Source organism: Heterodontus francisci, chromosome 18 (assembly GCF_036365525.1).
Source record: "Heterodontus francisci isolate sHetFra1 chromosome 18, sHetFra1.hap1, whole genome shotgun sequence".
NCBI classification, from domain to species: Eukaryota; Metazoa; Chordata; class Chondrichthyes; order Heterodontiformes; family Heterodontidae; genus Heterodontus; species Heterodontus francisci.
Genome location: NC_090388.1, coordinates 84,701,517 through 84,723,751, shown reverse-complemented (window position 1 = coordinate 84,723,751; position 22,235 = coordinate 84,701,517).

Sequence of the window (22,235 nt, the reverse complement as noted above, 5' to 3'; positions counted from 1 at the left end):
AATCTCTCTCCTGAGACATTCCTGACATGGAGTGCACTGTCTCAACAGAGACATTTCTGACATGGAGTGTACTCTCTCTACAGAGACATTTCTGACATGGAGAGCAATCTCTCTGCAGAGACATTTCTGCCATGGTGAGCAATCTCTCCACAGAGACATTTCTGACATGGAGTGCACTCTCATTACAGATACATTTCTGACATGGAGAACACTCTCTCCACAGAGACATTTCTGACATGGAGTGCACTCTCTCTACAGAGACATTCCTGACATGGAGAGCAGTCTGTCCACCGAGACATTTCTTACATGGAGTGTACTCTGTCTACAGAGACATTTCTGACATGGAGAGCAATCTCTCAACAGAGACATTTCTGACATGGAGGGCACTCTTTCTGCAGAGACATTTCGGACATGGAGAGCAATCTCTCGACAGAGACATTTCTGACATGGAGAGCAATCTCTCAACAGAGACATTTCTGACATGGAGTGCACTCTCTCCACAGAGACATTCCTGACATGGAGAGCAATCTCTCTACCGAGACATTCCTGACATGGACTGCACCCTCTCAACAGAGACATTTCTGACATGGACAGCAATCTCTCTGCAGAGACTTTTCTGACAATGAGAGCAATCTCTCTGCAGACACATTTCTGACATGGAGAGCAATCTCCCCACAGAGACATTTCTGACTTGGACAGCAATCTCTCTACAGAGACATTTCTGACATGGAGAGCAATCTCTCAACAGAGACATTTCTGACATGGAGTGCACTCTCTCTACAGAGACATTTCTGACATGGAGTGCACTCTCTCTACAGAGACATTTCTGACATGGAGTGTACTATCTCAACAGAGACATTTCTGACATGGAGAGCAATCTCTCAAAAGAAACATTTCTGACATGGAGGGCACTCTTTCTATAGAGACATTTCTGGCATGGAGAGCAATCTGTCGACAGAGACATTTCTGACATGGGGAGCAAATCTCGACAGAGACATTTCTGACATGGAGTGCACTCTCTCTACAGAGACATTTCTGACATGGACAGCAATCTCTCTGCAGAGACTTTTCTGACAATGAGAGCAATCTCTCTACAGAGACATTTCTGACATGGAGAGCTATCTCCCCACAGAGACATTTTTGACATGGAGTGTACTCTCTCTGCAGATACATTTCTGACATGGAGATCAATCTCTCAAAAGAGACATTTCTGACATGGAGAGCAATCTCTCAACAGAGACATTTCTGACATGGAGGGCACTCTTTCTACAGAGACATTTCTGACATGGAGTGTACTATCTCTACAGAGACATTTCTGACATGGAGAGCAATCTCTCTACTGAGACATTCCTGAAATGGAGTGCACTCTCTCCACAGAGACATTCCTGACATGGAGACAAATCTCTCGACAGAGACATTTCTGACATGGAGAGCAATCTCTCTCGAGAGACATTTCTGACATGGAGAGCAATCTCTCAACAGAGACATTTCTAACATGGAGAGCAATCTCTCGACAGAGACATTTCTGACATGGAGTGTACTCTCTCTACAGAGACATTTCTGGCATGGAGAGCAATCTGAAGACAGAGACATTTCTGACATGGAGAGCAATCTCTCAACAGAGACATTTCTTACATGGATTGCACTCTCTCTGCAGAGACATTTCTGACATGGAGTGCACTCTCTCGACAGAGACATTTCTGACATGGAGTGCATTCTCTCTGCAGAGACATTTCTGACATGGAGTGCACTCTCTCTACAGAGACATTTCTGACATGGATAGCAATCTCTCAACAAAGACATTTCTGACATGGAGAGCACTCTCTCTGCATAGACATTACTGACATGGAGTGCAATCTCTCTACAGAGACATTTCTGACATGGAGTGCACTCTCTCTACAGAGACATTTCTGAGATGGAGAGCAATCTCTCAACAGAGACATTCCTGACATGGAGACAAATCTCTGGACAGAGACATTTCTGACATGGAGAGCAATCTCTCGACAGAGACATTTCTGACATGGAGAGCAATCTCTCAACAGAGACAATTCCGACTTGGAGAGCAACTCTCGACAGAGACATTTCTGACATGGAGTGTACTCTCTCCACAGAGACATTTCTGACATGGAGAGCAATCTCTCAAAAGAGACATTTCTGACATGGAGGGCACTCTTTCTGCAGAGACATTTCTGGCATGGAGAGCAATCTGTCGACAGAGACATTTCTGACATGGAGAGCAATCTCTCAACAGAGACATTTCTGACATGGAGTGCAATCTCTCTCCAAAGAGACATTTCTGACGTGGAGTGCACTCTCTCGACAGAGACATTTCTGACATGGAGTGCACTCTCTCTACAGAGACATTTCTGACATGGAGTGCACTCCCTCCACAGAGACATTCCTGACATGGAGAGCAATCTCTCTACAGAGACATTCCTGACATGGACAGCAATCTCTCTGCAGAGACTTTTCTGACAATGAGAGCAATCTCTCTACAGAGACATTTCTGACATGGAGAGCAATCTCCCCAGAGAGACATTTTTGACATGGAGTGTACGCTCTCTGCAGATACATTTCTGACATGGAGAGCAATCTCTCAAAAGAGACATTTCTGACATGGAGAACAATCTCTCAACAGAGACATTTCTGACATGGAGGGCACTCTTTCTACAGAGACATTTCTGACATGGAGTGTACTATCTCAACAGAGACGTTTCTGACATGGAGAGCAATCTCTCAAAAGAAACATTTCTGACATGGAGGGCACTCTTTCTATAGAGACTTTTCTGGCATGGAGAGCAATCTGTCGACAGAGACATTTCTGACATGGGGAGCAAATCTCGACAGAGACATTTCTGACATGGAGTGCACTCTCTCTACAGAGACATTTCTGACATGGACAGCAATCTCTCTGCAGAGACTTTTCTGACAATGAGAGCAATCTCTCTACAGAGACATTTCTGACATGGAGAGCAATCACCCCACAGAGACATTTTTGACATGGAGTGTACTCTCTCTGCAGATACATTTCTGACATGGAGAGCAATCTCTCAAAAGAGACATTTCTGACATGGAGGGCACTCTTTCTACAGAGACATTTCTGACATGGAGTGTACTATCTCTACAGAGACATTTCTGACATGGAGAGCAATCTCTCTACTGGGACATTCCTGAAATGGAGTGCACTCTCTCCACAGAGACATTCCTGACATGGAGACAAATCTCTCGACAGAGACATTTCTGACATGGAGAGCAATCTCTCGAGAGAGACATTTCTGACATGGAGAGCAATCTCTCAACAGAGACATTTCTGGCATGGAGAGCAATCTGAAGACAGAGACATTTCTGACATGGTGAGCAATCTCTCAACAGAGACATTTCTTACATGGATTGCACTCTCTCTGCAGAGACATTTCTGACATGGAGTGCACTCTCTCGACAGAGACATTTCTGACATGGAGTGCATTCTCTCTGCAGAGACATTTCTGACATGGAGTGCACTCTCTCTACAGAGACATTTCTGACATGGCTAGCAATCTCTCAACAAAGACATTTCTGACATGGAGAGCACTCTCTCTGCAGAGACATTACTGACATGGAGTGCAATCTCTCTACAGAGACATTTCTGACATGGAGTGCACTCTCTCTACAGAGACATTTCTGAGATGGAGAGCAATCTCTCAACAGAGACATTCCTGACATGGAGACAAATCTCTGGACAGAGACATTTCTGACATGGAGAGCAATCTCTCGACAGAGACATTTCTGACATGGAGAGCAATCTCTCAACAGAGACATTTCCGACTTGGAGAGCAACTCTCGACAGAGACATTTCTGACATGGAGTGTACTCTCTCTACAGAGACATTTCTGACATGGAGAGCAATCTCTCAAAAGAGACATTTCTGACATGGAGGGCACTCTTTCTGCAGAGACATTTCTGGCATGGAGAGCAATCTGTCGACAGTGACATTTCTGACATGGGGAGCAATCTCTCAACAGAGACATTTCTGACATGGAGTGCAATCTCTCTCCAGAGACATTTCTGACGTGGAGTGCACTCTCTCCACAGAGACATTTCTGACATGGAGAACAATCACTATACAGAGACATTTCTGACATGGAGTGCAATCTCTCAACAGAGACATTCTGACATGCAGAGCTCTGTCTCGACAGAGACATTCCTGACATGGAGTGCACTGTCTCAACAGAGACATTTCTGACATGGAGAGCAATCTCTCAACAGAGACATTTCTGACATGGAGTGCACTCTCTCCACAGAGACATTCCTGAAATGGAGTGCAATCTCTCTGCAGAGACATTTCTGACATGGAGTCCACTCTCTCTACAGAGACATTCCTGACATGGAGAGCAATCTCTCTACAGAGACATTTCTGACATGGAGAGCACTCTCTCTACAGAGACATTTCTGACATGGAGAGCAATCTCTCTGCAGAGATCTTTCGGACATGGAGTGTACTCTCTCTACAGAGACATTTCTGATATGGAGAGCAATCTCTCTACAGAGACATTTCTGACATGGAGAGCAATCTCTCTACTGAGACATTCCTGAAATGGAGTGCACTCTCTCGACAGAGACATTCCTGACATGGAGACAAATCTCTCGACAGAGACATTTCTGACATGGAGAGCAATCTCTCGAGAGAGACATTTCTGACATGGAGAGCAATCTCTCAACAGAGACATTTCTGACATGGAGAGCAATCTCTCTGCAGAGAGATTTCTGACATGGAGTGCACTCTCTCTGCAGAGACATTTCTGGCATGGAGAGCAATCTGAAGACAGAGACATTTCTGACATGGAGAGCAATCTCTCAACAGAGACATTTCTTACATGGATTGCACTCTCTCTGCAGAGACATTTCTGACATGGAGTGCACTCTCTCCACAGAGACATTTCTGACATGGAGTGCATTCTCTCTGCAGAGACATTTCTGACATGGAGAGCACTCTCTCTACAGAGACATTTCTGACATGGATAGCAATCTCTCAACAAAGACATTTCTGACATGGAGAGCACTCTTTCTGCAGAGACATGACTGACATGGAGTGCAATCTCTCTACAGAGACATTTCTGACATGGAGTGCACTCTCTCCACAGAGACATTTCTGAGATGGAGAGCAATCTCTCAACAGAGACATTCCTGACATGGAGACAAATCTCTGGACAGAGACATTTCTGACATGGAGAGCAATCTCTCGACAGAGACATTTCTGACATTGAGAGCAATCTCTCAACAGAGACATTTCTGACTTGGGGAGCAACTCTCGACAGAGACATTTCTGACATGGAGTGTACTCTCTCGACAGAGACATTTCTGACATGGAGAGCTATCTCTCAAAAGAGACATTTCTGACATGGAGGGCACTCTTTCTATAGAGACATTTCTGGCATGGAGAGCAATCTGTCGACAGAGACATTTCTGACATGGAGAGCAATCTCTCAACAGAGACATTTCTGACATGGAGTGCACTCTCTCTGCAGAGACATTTCTGACATGCAGTGCATTCTCTCCACAGAGACATTCCTGACATGGAGAGCAATCTCTCTACTGAGACATTTCAGACATGGACTGCACTCTCTCAGCAGAGACTTTCTGACATGGACAGCAATCTCTCGACAGCGACTTTTATGACATGGAGAGCAATCTCTCAACAGAGACATTCCTGACATGGAGAGCAATCTCTCTACTGAGACATTTCGGACATGGAGTGTACACTCTCTGCAGAGACATTTCTGACATGGAGAGGAATCTCTCAACACAGACATTTCTGACATGGAGAGCACTCTCTCTGCAGAGACATTACTGACATGGAGTGCAATCTCTCCACAGAGACATTTCTGACATGGAGAGCAATCTCTCTCCTGAGACATTCCTGACATGGAGTGCACTGTCTCAACAGAGACATTTCTGACATGGAGTGTACTCTCTCTACAGAGACATTTCTGACATGGAGAGCAATCTCTCTGCAGAGACATTTCTGCCATGGTGAGCAATCTCTCCACAGAGACATTTCTGACATGGAGTGCACTCTCACTACAGATACATTTCTGACATGGAGAACACTCTCTCCACAGAGACATTTCTGACATGGAGTGCACTCTCTCTACAGAGACATTCCTGACATGGAGAGCAGTCTGTCCACAGAGACATTTCTTACATGGAGTGTACTCTGTCTACAGAGACATTTCTGACATGGAGAGCAATCTCTCAACAGAGACATTTCTGACATGGAGGGCACTCTTTCTGCAGAGACATTTCGGACATGGAGAGCAATCTCTCTACAGAGACATTTCTGACATGGAGAGCAATCTCTCAACAGAGACATTTCTGACATGGAGTGCACTCTCTCCACAGAGACATTCCTGACATGCAGAGCAATCTCTCTACCGAGACATTCCTGACATGGACTGCACCCTCTCAACAGAGACATTTCTGACATGGACAGCAATCTCTCTGCAGAGACTTTTCTGACAATGAGAGCAATCTCTCTGCAGACACATTTCTGACATGGAGAGCAATCTCCCCACAGAGACATTTCTGACTTGGACAGCAATCTCTCTACAGAGACATTTCTGACATGGAGAGCAATCTCTCAACAGAGACATTTCTGACATGGAGTGCACTCTCTCGACAGAGACATTTCTGACATGGAGTGCACTCTCTCGACAGAGACATTTCTGACATGGAGTGCACTCTCTCGACAGAGACATTTCTGACATGGAGAGAAATCTCTCTACAGAGACATTCCTGACATGGACAGCAATCTCTCTGCAGAGACTTTTCTGACAATGAGAGCAATCTCTCTACAGAGACATTTCTGACATGGAGAGCAATCTCCCCACAGAGACATTTTTGACATGGAGTGTACTCTCTCTGCAGATACATTTCTGACATGGAGAGCAATCTCTCAAAAGAGACATTTCTGACATGGAGAGCAATCTCTCAACAGAGACATTTCTGACATGGAGGGCACTCTTTCTACAGAGACATTTCTGACATGGAGTGTACTATCTCAACAGAGACATTTCTGACATGGAGAGCAATCTCTCAAAAGAAACATTTCTGACATGGAGGGCACTCTTTCTATAGAGACATTTCTGGCATGGAGAGCAATCTGTCGACAGAGACATTTCTGACATGGGGAGCAACTCTCGACAGAGACATTTCTGACATGGAGTGCACTCTCTCTACAGAGACATTTCTGACATGGACAGCAATCTCTCTGCGGAGACTTTTCTGACAATGAGAGCAATCTCTCTACAGAGACATTTCTGACATGGAGAGCAATCTCCCCACAGAGACATTTTTGACATGGAGTGTACTCTCTCTGCAGATACATTTCTGACATGGAGAGCAATCTCTGAAAAGAGACATTTCTGACATGGAGAGCAATCTCTCAACAGAGACATTTCTGACATGGAGGGCACTCTTTCTATAGAGACATTTCTGACATGGAGTGTACTATCTCTACAGAGACATTTCTGACATGGAGAGCAATCTCTCAAAAGAAACATTTCTGACATGGAGGGCACTCTTTCTACAGAGACATTTCTGACATGGAGTGTACTATCTCTACAGAGACATTTCTGACATGGAGAGCTATCTCTCAAAAGAGACATTTCTGACATGGAGGGCACTCTTTCTGAAGAGACATTTCTGGCATGGATAGCAATCTGTCGACAGAGACATTTCTGACATGGAGAGCAATCTCTCAACAGAGACATTTCTGACATGGAGTGCACTCTCTCTGCAGAGACATTTCTGACATGCAGTGCATTCTCTCTACAGAGACATTTCTGACATGGAATGCGCTCTCTCCACAGAGACATTCCTGACATGGAGAGCAATCTCTCTACTGAGACATTTCAGACATGGACTGCACTTTCTCAGCAGAGACTTTCTGACATGGACAGCAATCTCTCGACAGCGACTTTTCTGACATGGAGAGCAATCTCTCAACAGAGACATTCCTGACATGGAGAGCAATCTCTCTACTGAGACATTCCTGACATGGAGTGCACTCTCTCGACAGAGACATTTCTGACATGGAGTGTACTCCCTCTACAGAGACATTTATGACATGGAGAGCAATCTCTCAACAGAGACATTTCTGACATGGAAGGCACTCTTTCTACAGAGACATTTCTGACATGGAGAGCAATCTCTCGACAGAGACATTTCTGACATCGAGAGCAATCTCTCTGCAGAGACATTTCTGACAAGGACAGCAATCTCCCTGCAGAGACATTTCTGACATCGAGAGCAATCTCTCTGCAGAGACATTTCTGACAAGGACAGCAATCTCCCTGCAGAGACTTTACTGACATCGAGAGCAATCTCTCTACAGAGACATTTCTGACATCGAGAGCAATCTCTCTACAGAGACATTTCTGACAAGGACAGCAATCTCTCGACAGAGACATTTCTGACATGGACAGCAACCTCTCGATGGAGACATTTCTGACATGGAGAGCAATCTCTCAACAGAGACATTTCTGAGAGGGACAGCAATCTATCTACAGAGACATTTCTGACATGGAGAGCAATCTCTCTGCAGAGACATTTCTGACATGGAGAGCAATCTCTCTACAGAGACATTTCTGACATGGAGTGCACTCTCTCCAGAGATATTTCTGACATGGATAGCAATCTCTCAACACAGACATTTCTGACATGGAGAGCAATCTGTCCACAGAGACATTTATGACATGGAGTGTACTCTCTCTACAGAGACATTTCTGACATGGAGTGCACTCTCTCTACAGAGACTTTTCTGAGATGGAGAGCAATCGCTCAACAGAGACATTCCGGACATGGAGACAAATCTCTGGACAGAGATTTCTGACATGGAGAGCAATTTCTCGACAGAGACATTTCTGACATGGAGAGCAATCTCACAACAGAGACATTTCTGACTTGGAGAGCAACTCTCTACAGAGACATTTCTGACATGGAGTGTACTCTCTCCACAGAGACATTTCTGACATGGAGAGCAATCTCTCAAAAGAGACATTTCTGACAAGGAGGGCACTCTTTCCACAGAGACATTTCTGGCATGGAGAGCAATCTGTCGACAGAGACATTTCTGACATGGAGAGCAATCTCTCAACAGAGTCATTTCTGACATGGAGTGCACTCTCTCTGCAGAGACATTTCTGACATGGAGTGCACTATCTCGACAGAGACATTTCTGACATGGAGTGCACTCTCTCCACAGAGACATTTCTGACATGGAGTGCGTTCTCTCTACAGAGACATTTCTGACATGGAGTCCACTCTCTCCACAGAGACATTCCTGACATGGAGAGCAATCTCTCTTCTGAGACATTTCAGACATGGACTGCACTCTCTCAACAGAGACATTTCTGAAATGGACAGCAATCTCTCGACAGCGACTTTTCTGACATGGAGAGCAATCTCTCAACAGAGACATTTCGGACATGGAGTGTACTATCTCGACAGAGACATTTCTGACATGGAGAGCAATCCCTCATCACAGACATTTCTGACATGGAGAGCACTCTCTCTGCAGAGACATTACAGACATGGAGTGCAATCTCTCTTCAGAGACATTTATGACATGGAGAGCAATCTCTCCACAGAGACATTTCAGACATGGAGAGCAATCTCTCTCCTGAGACATTCCTGACATGGAGCGCACTCTCTCGACAGAGACATTTCTGACATGGAGAGCAATCTCTCAACAGAGACATTTCTGACATGGAAGGCACTCTTTCTACAGAGACATTTCTGACGTGGAGAGCAATCTCTCTAAAGAGACAGTTCAGACATGGAAGGCACTCTTTCTACAGAGACATTTCTGAAGTGGAGAGCAATCTCTCTACAGAGACATTTCTGACATCGAGAGCAATCTCTCTGCAGAGACATTTCTGACATGGAGTGCAATCTCTCTCCAGAGACATTTCTGACGTGGAGTGCACTCTCTCCACAGAGACATTTCTGACATGGAGAGCAATCACTCGACGGAGATATTTCTGACATGGAGTGCAATCTCTCAACAGAGACATTTCTGACATGGAGAGCTCTCTCTTTGCAGTGACATTTTTGACATGGAGTGCAATCTCCCTCCAGAGTCATTTCTGACATGGAGTGCACTCTCTCCACAGAGACATTTCTGACATGGAGAGCAATCACTCCACAGAGATATTTCTGACATGGAGTGCAATCTCTCAACTGAGACATTTCTGACATGGAGAGCTCTCTCTCTACAGAGACATTCCTGACATGGAGTGCACTGTCTCAACAGAGACATTTCTGACATGGAGAGCAATCTCTCCACAGAGACATTCCTGACATGGAGAGCAATCTCTCTTCTGAGACATTACTGACATGGAGTGCAATCTCTCTTCAGAGACATTTATGACATGGAGAGCAATCTCTCCACAGAGACATTTCAGACATGGAGAGCAATCTCTCTCCTGAAACATTCCTGACATGGAGTGCACTATCTCGACAGAGACATTTCTGACATGGAGAGCAATCTCACAACAGAGACATTTCTGACATGGAAGGCACTCTTTCTACAGAGACATTTCTGACGTGGAGAGCAATCTCTCTACAGAGACATTTCAGACATGGAAGGCACTCTTTCTACAGAGACATTTCTGACATGGAGAGCAATCTCTCTACAGAGACATTTCTGACATCGAGAGCAATCTCTCTGCAGAGACATTTCTGACATGGAGTGCAATCTCTCTCCAGAGACATTTCTGACGTGTAGTGCACTGTCTCCACAGAGACATTTCTGACATGGAGAGCAATCACTCGACGGAGATATTTCTGACATGGAGTGCAATCTCTCAACAGAGACATTTCTGACATGGAGAGCTCTCTCTTTGCAGTGACATTTTTGACATGGAGTGCAATCTCCCTCCAGAGACATTTCTGACATGGAGTGCACTCTCTCCACAGAGACATTTCTGACATGGAGAGCAATCACTCCACAGAGATATTTCTGACATGGAGTGCAATCTCTCAACTGAGACATTTCTGACATGGAGAGCTCTCTCTCTACAGAGACATTCCTGACATGGAGTGCACTGTCTCAACAGAGACATTTCTGACATGGAGAGCAATCTCTCAACAGAGACATTTCTGACACGGAGTCCACTCTCTCTACAGAGACATTCCTGACATGGAGAGCAATCTCTCCACAGAGACATTCCTGACATGGAGAGCAATCTCTCTTCTGAGACATTTCAGACATGGACTGCACTCTCTCAACAGAGACATTTCTGACATGGACAGCAAACTCTCGACAGCGACTTTTCTGACATGGAGAGCAATCTCTCAACAGAGACATTTCGGACATGGAGTGTACTCTCTCTACAGAGACATTTCTGACATGGAGAGCAATCTCTCATCACAGACATTTCTGACATGGAGAGCACTCTCTCTGCAGAGACATTACTGACATGGAGTGCAATCTCTCTACAGAGACATTTATGACATGGAGAGCAATCTCTCCACAGAGACGTTTCAGACATGGAGAGCAATCTCTCTCCTGAGACATTCCTGACATGGAGTGCACTCTCTCGACAGAGACATTTCTGACATGGAGTGTACTCCCTCTACAGAGACATTTATGACATGGAGAGCAATCTCTCAACAGAGACATTTCTGACATGGAAGGCACTCTTTCTACAGAGACATTTCTGACATGGAGAGCAATCTCTCGACAGAGACATTTCTGACATCGAGAGCAATCTCTCTGCAGAGACATTTCTGACAAGGACAGCAATCTCCCTGCAGAGACTTTTCTGACAATGAGAGCAATCTCTCTACAGAGACATTTCTGACATCGAGAGCAATCTCTCTACAGAGACATTTCTGACATCGAGAGCAATCTCTCTACAGAGACATTTCTGACAAGGACAGCAATCTCTCGACAGAGACATTTCTGACATGGAGAGCAATCTCCCCACAGAGACATTTCTGACATGGACAGCAACCTCTCGACGGAGACATTTCTGACATGGAGAGCAATCTCTCAACAGAGACATTTCTGACATGGACAGCAATCTATCTACAGAGACATTTCTGACATGGAGAGCAATCTCTCCGCAGAGACATTTCTGACATGGAGAGCAATCTCTCTACAGAGACATTTCTGACATGGAGTGCACTCTCTCCAGAGATATTTCTGACATGGATAGCAATCTCTCAACACAGACATTTCTGACATGGAGAGCAATCTGTCCACAGAGACATTTATGACATGGAGTGTACTCTCTCTACAGAGACATTTCTGACATGGAGTGCACTCTCTCTACAGAGACTTTTCTGAGATGGAGAGCAATCTCTCAACAGAGACATTCCGGACATGGAGACAAATCTCTGGACAGAGATTTCTGACATGGAGAGCAATCTCTCGACAGAGACATTTCTGACATGGAGAGCAATCTCACAACAGAGACATTTCTGACTTGGAGAGCAACTCTCTACAGAGACATTTCTGACATGGAGTGTACTCTCTCCACAGAGACATTTCTGACATGGAGAGCAATCTCTCAAAAGAGACATTTCTGACATGGAGGGCACTCTTTCCACAGAGACATTTCTGGCATGGAGAGCAATCTGTCGACAGAGACGTTTCTGACATGGAGAGCAATCTCTCAACAGAGTCATTTCTGACATGGAGTGCACTCTCTCTGCAGAGACATTTCTGACATGGAGTGCACTATCTCGACAGAGACATTTCTGACATGGAGTGCACTCTCTCCACAGAGACATTTCTGACATGGAGTGCATTCTCTCTACAGAGACATTTCTGACATGGAGTGCACTCTCTCCACAGAGACATTCCTGACATGGAGAGCAATCTCTCTTCGGAGACATTTCAGACATGGACTGCACTCTCTCAACAGAGACATTTCTGACATGGACAGCAATCTCTCAACAGCGACTTTTCTGACATGGAGAGCAATCTCTCAACAGAGACATTTCGGACATGGAGTGTACTATCTCGACAGAGACATTTCTGACATGGAGAGCAATCCCTCATCACAGACATTTCTGACATGGAGAGCACTCTCTCTGCAGAGACATTACTGACATGGAGTGCAATCTCTCTTCAGAGACATTTATGACATGGAGAGCAATCTCTCCACAGAGACATTTCAGACATGGAGAGCAATCTCTCTCCTGAGACATTCCTGACATGGAGCGCACTCTCTCGACAGAGACATTTCTGACATGGAGAGCAATCTCTCAACAGAGACATTTCTGACATGGAAGGCACTCTTTCTACAGAGACATTTCTGACGTGGAGAGCAATCTCTCTACAGAGACATTTCAGACATGGAAGGCACTCTTTCTACAGAGACATTTCTGACGTGGAGAGCAATCTGTCTACAGAGACATTTCTGACATCGAGAGCAATCTCTCTGCAGAGACATTTCTGACATGGAGTGCAATCTCTCTCCAGAGCCATTTCTGACGTGGAGTGCACTCTCTCCACAGAGACATTTCTGACATGGAGAGCAATCACTCGACGGAGATATTTCTGTCATGGAGTGCAATCTCTCAACAGAGACATTTCTGACATGGAGAGCTCTCTCTTTGCAGTGACATTTTTGACATGGAGTGCAATCTCCCTCCAGAGACATTTCTGACATGGAGTGCACTCTCTCCACAGAGACATTTCTGACTTGGAGGGCAATCACTCCACAGAGATATTTCTGACATGGACTGCAATCTCTCAACTGAGACATTTCTGACATGGAGACCTCTCTCTCTGCAGAGACATTCCTGACATGGAGTGCACTGTCTCAACAGAGACATTTCTGACATGGAGAGCAATCTCTCAACAGAGACATTTCTGACACGGAGTCCACTCTCTCTACAGAGACATTCCTGACATGGAGAGCAATCTCTCCACAGAGACATTCCTGACATGGAGAGCAATCTCTCTTCTGAGACATTTCAGACATGGACTGCATTCTCTCAACAGAGACATTTCTGACATGGACAGCAATCTCTCGACAGCGACTTTTCTGACATGGAGAGCAATCTCTCAACAGAGACATTTCGGACATGGAGTGTACTCTCTCTACAGAGACATTTCTGACATGGAGAGCAATCTCTCATCACAGACATTTCTGACATGGAGAGCACTCTCTCTGCAGAGACATTACTGACATGGAGTGCAATCTCTCTACAGAGACATTTATGACATGGAGAGCAATCTCTCCACAGAGACATTTCAGACATGGAGAGCAATCTCTCTCCTGAGACATTCCTGACATGGAGTGCACTCTCTCGACAGAGACATTTCTGAGATGGAGTGTACTCCCTCTACAGAGACATTTATGACATGGAGAGCAATCTCTCAACAGAGACATTTCTGACATGGAAGGCACTCTTTCTACAGAGACATTTCTGACATGGAGAGCAATCTCTCGACAGAGACATTTCTGACATCGAGAGCAATCTCCCTGCAGAGACTTTTCTGACAATGAGAGCAATCTCTCTACAGAGACATTTCTGACATCGAGAGCAATCTCTCTACAGAGACATTTCTGACATCGAGAGCAATCTCTCTACAGAGACATTTCTGACAAGGACAGCAATCTCTCGACAGAGACATTTCTGACATGGAGAACAATCTCCCCACAGAGACATTTCTGACATGGACAGCAACCTCTCGACGTAGACATTTCTGACATGGAGAGCAATCTCTCAACAGAGACGTTTCTGACATGGACAGCAATCTATCTACAGAGACATTTCTGACATGGAGAGCAATCTCTCTACAGAGACATTTCTGACATGGAGAGCAATCTCTCTGCAGAGCCAATTCTGACATGAAGCGCAATCTCTCAGAGAGTCATTTCTGACATGAAGAGCAATCTCTCTACAGAGACATTTCGGACATGGAGAGCAATCTCTCTGCAGAGCCAATTCTGACATGAAGTGCAATCTCTCAGAGAGTCATTTCTGACATGGAGAGCAATCTCTCCACAGAGACATTTCTAACATGGAGTGCACTCTCTCTGCAGAGACATTTCTGACATGGAGAGCAATCTCTCTGCAGAGACATTCCTGACATGGAGTGCACTCTCACTGCTGATACATTTCTGACATGGAGAGCAATCTCTCGACAGAGACATTTCTGACATGGAGTGCAATCTCTCTACAGAGACATTTCTGACATGGAGTGTACTCTCTCAACAGAGACCTTTCTGACATGGAGAGCAATCTCTCGACAGAAACATTTCTGCCATGGAGAGCAATCTCTCTACAGAGACATTTCTGACATGGAGAGCAATCCCTCGACAGAAACATTTCTGCCATGGAGAGCAATCTCTCGACAGAGACATTTCTGACATGGAGTGCACTCTCTCTACAGAGACATTTCTGACATGGAGAGCAATCTCTCAACAGAGACATTTCTGACATGGAGAGCAATCTCTCGACAGAGACATTTCTGACATGGAGTGTACTCTCTCAACAGAGACATTTCTGAAATGGAGAGCAATCTCTCTGCAGAGACGTTTCTGCCATGGAGAGCAATCTCTCTACAGAGACATTTCTGCCATGGAGAGCAATATCTCGACAGAGACATTTCTGACATGGAGTGTACTCTCTCTTCAGAGACATTTATGACATGGAGAGCAATCTCTCCACAGAGACATTTCTGACACGGAGAGCAATCTCTCAACAGAGACATTTCTGCCATGGAGAGCAATCTCTCGACAGAGACATTTCTGACATGGAGAGCAGTCTCTCAACAGCGAAATTCCTGACATGGAGAGCAATCTCTCTACAGAGACATTTCTGGCATGGAATGCACTCTCACTGCTGATACATTTCTGACATGGAGAGCAATCTCTCGACAGAGACATTTCTGACATGGAGAGCAATCTCTCTAGAGAGACATTTCTGACATGGAGTGTACTCTCTCTACAGAGACATTTATGACATGGAGTGTCATCTCTCTACAGAGACATTTATGACATGGAGAGCAATCTCTCAACAGCGACATTTCTGCCATGGAGAGCAATCACGCGACAGAGGCATTTCTGACATGGGGAGCAATCTCTCATCAAAGACATTCCTGACATGGAGAGCAATCTCTCTACAGAGACATTTCTGACATGGAGTGCACTCTCACTACAGATACATTTCTGACATGGAGAGCACTCTCTCTACAGAGACATTTCTGACATGGAGTGTACTCTCTCTCCAGAGACATTTCTGACATGGAGAGGAATCTCTCCACAGAGACATTTCTGCCTTGGTGAGCAATCTCTCCACAGAGACATTTCTGACATGGAGAGCAATCTCTCATCAGAGACATTCCTGACATGGAGAGCAATCTCTCTACAGAGACATTTCTGACATGGAGTGTACTCTCTCTCCAGAGACATTTCTGACATGGAGAGGAATCTCTCCACAGAGACATTTCTGCCATGGTGAGCAATCTCTCCACAGAGACATTTCTGACATGGAGTGCACTCTCACTGCAGATACATTTCTGACATGGAGAGCACTCTCTCTACAGAGACATTACTGACATGGAGAGCACTCTCTCTACAGAGACATTCCTGACATGGAGAGCAATCTCTCCACAGAGACATTTCTGACATGGAGTGTACTCTCTCTACAGAGACATTTCTGACATGGAGAGCAATCTCACAACAGAGACATTTCTGACATGGAGGGCACTCTTTCTACAGAGACATTTCTGACATGGAGAGCCATCTCTCTACAGAGACATTTCTGACATGGAGAGCAATCTCTCAACAGAGACATTTCTGACATGGAGTGCACTCTCTCGACAGAGACATTTCTGACATGGAGTGCACTCTTTCGACAGAGACATTTCTGACATGGAGTGCACTCTCTCCACAGAGACATTCCTGACATGGAGAGCAATCTCTCTACCGAGACATTCCTGACATGGACTGCACTCTCTCAACAGAGACATTTCTGACATGGACAGCAATATCTCTGCAGAGATTTTCTGACAATGAGAGCAATCTCTCTGCAGAGACATTTCTGACATGGAGAGCAATCTCTCCACAGAGACATATCTGACATGGACAGCAATCTCTTCACAGAGACATTTCTGACATGGACAGCAATCTTTCTACAGAGACTTTTCGGACGTGGAGATCCATCTCTCCACAGAGACATTTCTGACATGGAGAGCAATCTCCCAACAGAGACATTTCTGACATGAAGAGCAATCTCTCGACAGAGACATTTCTGACATGGAGAGTAATCTCTCTGCAGAGCCAATTCTGACATGAAGCGCAATCTCTCCACGGTGACATATCTGACATGGACAGCAATCTCTCCACAGAGACATTTCTGCCATGGAGAGCAATATCTCGACAGAGACATTTCTGACATGGAGTGTACTCTCTCTACAGAGACATTTATGACATGGAGAGCAATCTCTCCACAGAGACATTTCTGACACGGAGAGCAATCTCTCAACAGAGACATTTCTGCCATGGAGAGCAATCTCTCGACAGAGACATTCCTGACATGGAGAGCAATCTCTCTACAGAGACATTTCTGACATGGAGTGCACTCTCACTACAGAGACATTTCTGACATGGAGAGCAATCTCTCTACAGAGACATTTCTGACATGGAGAGCAATCTCTCTACAGAGACATTTCTGACATGGAGTGTACTCTCTCTACAGAGACATTTATGACATGGAGAGCAATCTCTCCACAGAGACATTTCTGACATGGAGTGTCGTCTCTCTACAGAGACATTTATGACATGGAGAGCAATCTCTCAACAGCGACATTTCTGCCATGGAGAGCAATCACTCGACAGAGACATTTCTGACATGGAGAGCAATCTCTCAACAGAGACATTCCTGACATGGAGAGCAATCTCTCTGCAGAGTCATTTCTGACATGGAGTGCACTCTTACTACAGATACATTTCTTACATGGAGAGCACTCTCTCTGCAGAGACATTTCTGACATGGAGTGTACTCTCTCTACAGAGACATTTCTGACATGGAGAGGAATCTCTCTACAGAGACATTTCTGCCATGGTGAGCAATCTCTCCACAGAGACATTTCTGACATGGAGTGCACTCTCACTGCAGATACATTTCTGACATGGAGAGCACTCTCTCTACAGAGACATTTCTGACATGGAGTGCACTCTCTCCACAGAGACATTCCTGACATGGAGAGCAATCTCTCCACAGAGACATTTCTGACATGGAGTGTACTCTCTCCACAGAGACATTTCTGACATGGAGAGCAATCTCGCAAAAGAGACATTTCTGACATGGAGAGCAATCTCTCTACAGAGACATTCCTGACATGAACTGCACTCTATCAACAGAGACATTTCTGACATGGACAGCAATCTCTCTGCAGAGATTTTCTGACAATGAGAGCAATCTCTCTACAGAGACACTTCTGACATGGAGATCAATCTCTCCACAGAGACATATCTGACATGGACAGCAATCTCTCCACAGAGACATTTCTGACATGGAGAGCAATCTCTCAACAGAGACATTTCTGACATTGACAGCAATCTATCTACAGAGACTTTTCGAACGTGGAGAACAATCTCTCTACAGAGACATTTCTGACATGGAGAGCAATCTCTCAACTGAGACATTTCTGACATGGAGTGTACTCTCTCTACAGAGACATTTATGACATGGACAGCAATCTCTCCACAGAGACATTTCAGACACGGAGAGCAATCTCTCAACAGAGACATTTCTGCCATGGAGAGCAATCTCTCGACAGAGACATTTCTGACATGGAGAGCAATCTCTCAACAGAGACATTCCTGACATGGAGAGCAATCTCTCTGCAGAGACATTTCTGACATGGAGTGCACTCTCACTACAGATACATTTCTGACATGGAGAGCACTCTCTCCTCAGAGACATTTCTGACATGGAGTGCACTCCCTCTACAGAGACATTTATGTCATGGAGAGCAATCTCTCAACAGAGACATTTCTGACATGGAAGGCACTCTTTCTACAGAGACATTTCTGACATGGAGAGCAATCTCTCCACAGAGACATTTCTGACATCGAGAGCAATCTCTCTACAGAGACATTTCTGACAAGGACAGCAATCTCTCTGCAGAGACTTTTCTTACAATGAGAGCAATCTCTCTGCAGAGACATTTCTGACATGGAGAGCAATCTCCCCACAGAGACATTTCTGACAGGAACAGCAATCTCTCAACAGAGACATTTCTGACATGGACAGCAATCTATCTACAGAGACATTTCTGACGTGGAGAGCAATCTCTCTGCAGAGACATTTCTGACATGGAGAGCAATCTCTCCACAGAGACATTTCTGACATGGAGAGCAATCTCTCTGCAGAGCCAATTCTGACATGAAGCGCAATCTCTCAGAGAGTCATTTCTGACATGAAGAGCAATCTCTCTACAGAGACATTTCTGACATGGAGAGCAATCTCTCTACAGAGACATTTCTGACATGGACTGTACTCTCTCTACAGAAACATTTCTGACATGGAGAGCAATCTCTCAAAAGAGACATTTCTGACATGGAGGGCACTCTTTCTACAGAGACATTTCTGGCATGGAGAGCAATCTGAAGACAGAGACACTTCTGACATGGAGAGCAATGTCTCAACAGTGACATTTCTGACATGGACTGCACTCTCTCAACAGAGAAATTTCTGACATGGAGCGCACTCTCTCGACAGAGACATTTCTGACATGGAGTGCATTCACTCAACAGAGACATTTCTGACATGGAGAGCACTCTCTCTGCAGAGACATTACTGACATGGAGTGCAATCTCTCTACAGAGACATTTCTGACATGGAGTGCACTCTCTCTGCAGAGACATTACTGACATGGAGTGCAATCTCTCTACAGAGACATTTCTGACATGGAGTGCACTCTCTCTGCAGAGACATTTCTGAGATGGAGAGCAACCTCTCAACAGAGACATTACTGACATGGAGACAAATCTCTGGACAGAGACATTTCTGACATGGAGAGCAATCTCTCGACAGAGACATTTCTGACATGGAGAGCAATCTCTCAACAGAGACATTTCTGACTTGGAGAGCAATCTCTATGCAGAGACATTTCTGACATGGAGTGTACTCTCTCTGCAGAGACATTTCTGACATGGAGAGCAATCTCTCTCCAGAGACATTTCTGACATGGAGAGCAATCTCTCAACAGAGACATTTCTGACATGGAGGGCACTCTTTCACCAGAGACATTTCTGACATGGAGTGTACTCTCTCTACAGAGACATTTCTGACATGAAGAGCAATCTCTCAAAAGAGACATTCCTGACATGGATGGCACTGTTTCTATAGAGACATTTCTGGCATGGAGAGCAATCTCTCAACAGAGACATTTCTGACATGGAGTGCAGTCTCTCTGCAGAGACATTTCTGACATGGAGTGCACTATCTCGACAGAGACATTTCTGACATGGAGTGCATTCTCTCTAGAGAGACATTTCTGACATGGAGTGCACTCTCTCCACAGAGACATTCCTGACATGCAGAGAAATCTCTCTACTGAGACATATCAGACATGGACTGCACTCTCTCAACAGAGACATTTCTGACATGGACAGCAATCTCTCGACAGCGACTTTTCTGACATGGAGTGCAATCTCTCAACAGAGACATTTCGGACATGGAGAGCAATCTCTCTGGAAACAATTCTGGCATGGAGTGCACTCTCTCTACAGAGACATTTCTCACATGGAGTGCACTCTCTCAACAGAGACATTTCTGACATGGAGTGCATTCTCTCTACAGAGACATTTCTGACTTGGAGAGCAATCTCTCTGCAGAGACATTTCTGACATGGAGTGTACTCTGTCTGCAGAGACATTTCTGACATGGAGAGCAATCTCTCTCCAGAGACATTTCTGACATGGAGAGCAATCTCTCACCAGAGACATTTCTGACATGGAGTGTACTCTCTCCACAGAGACATTTCTGACATGAAGAGCAATCTCTCAAAAGAGACATTTCTGACATGGAGGGCACTCTTTCTATAGAGACATTTCTGGCATGGAGAGCAATCTCTCAACAGAGACATTTCTGACATGGAGTGCACTCTCTCTGCAGAGACATTTCTGACATGGAGTGCACTATCTCGACAGAGACATTTCTGACATGGAGTGCATTCTCTCTACAGAGACATTTCTGACATGGAGTGCACTCTCTCCACAGAGACATTCCTGACATGCAGAGCAATCTCTCTGCTGAGACATTTCAGACATGGACTGCACTCTCTCAACAGAGACATTTCTGACATGGACAGCAATCTCTCGACAGCGACTTTTCTGACATGGAGTGCAATCTCTCAACAGAGACATTTCGGACATGGAGAGCAATCTCTCTGGAAACACTTCTGGCATGGAGTGCACTCTCTCTACAGAGACATTTCTCACAAGGAGTGCATTCTCTCTACAGAGACATTTCTGACATGGAGTGCACTCTCTCCACAGAGACATTCCTGACATGCAGAGCAATCTCTCTACTGAGACATTTCAGACATGGAGTGAACTCTCTCTCCAAAGACATTTCTGACATGGAGAGCAATCTCTCGACAGCGACATTTCTGACATGGAGTGCAATCTCTCAACAGAGACATTTCTGACATGGACAGCAATCTCTCGACAGCGACATTTCTGACATGGAGTGCAATCTCTCAACAGAGACATTTCGGACATGGAGAGCAATCTCTCTAGAGACACTTCTGGCATGGAGTGCACTCTCTCTACAGAGACATTTTTCACATGGAGTGCACTCTCTCAACAGAGACATTCCTGACATTGAGAGCAATCTCTCTGCAGAGACATTTCTGACATGGAGTGTACTCTCTCTCCAAAGACATTTCTGACATGGAGAGCAATCTCTCTCCAGAGACATTTCTGACGTGGAGTGCACTCTCTCCACAGAGACATTTCTGACATGCAGAGCAATCACTCAACAGAGACATTTCTGACATGGAGTGCAATCTCTCTCCAGAGACATTTCTGACGTGGAGTGCACTCTCTCCACAGAGACATTTCTGACATGGAGAGCAATCACTGTACGGAGACATTTCTGACATGGAGTGCAATCTCTCAACAGAGACATTTCTGACATGGAGAGCTCTCTCTTTGCAGTGACATTTTTGACATGGAGTGCAATCTCTCTGCAGAGACATTTCTGACATGGAGTGCACT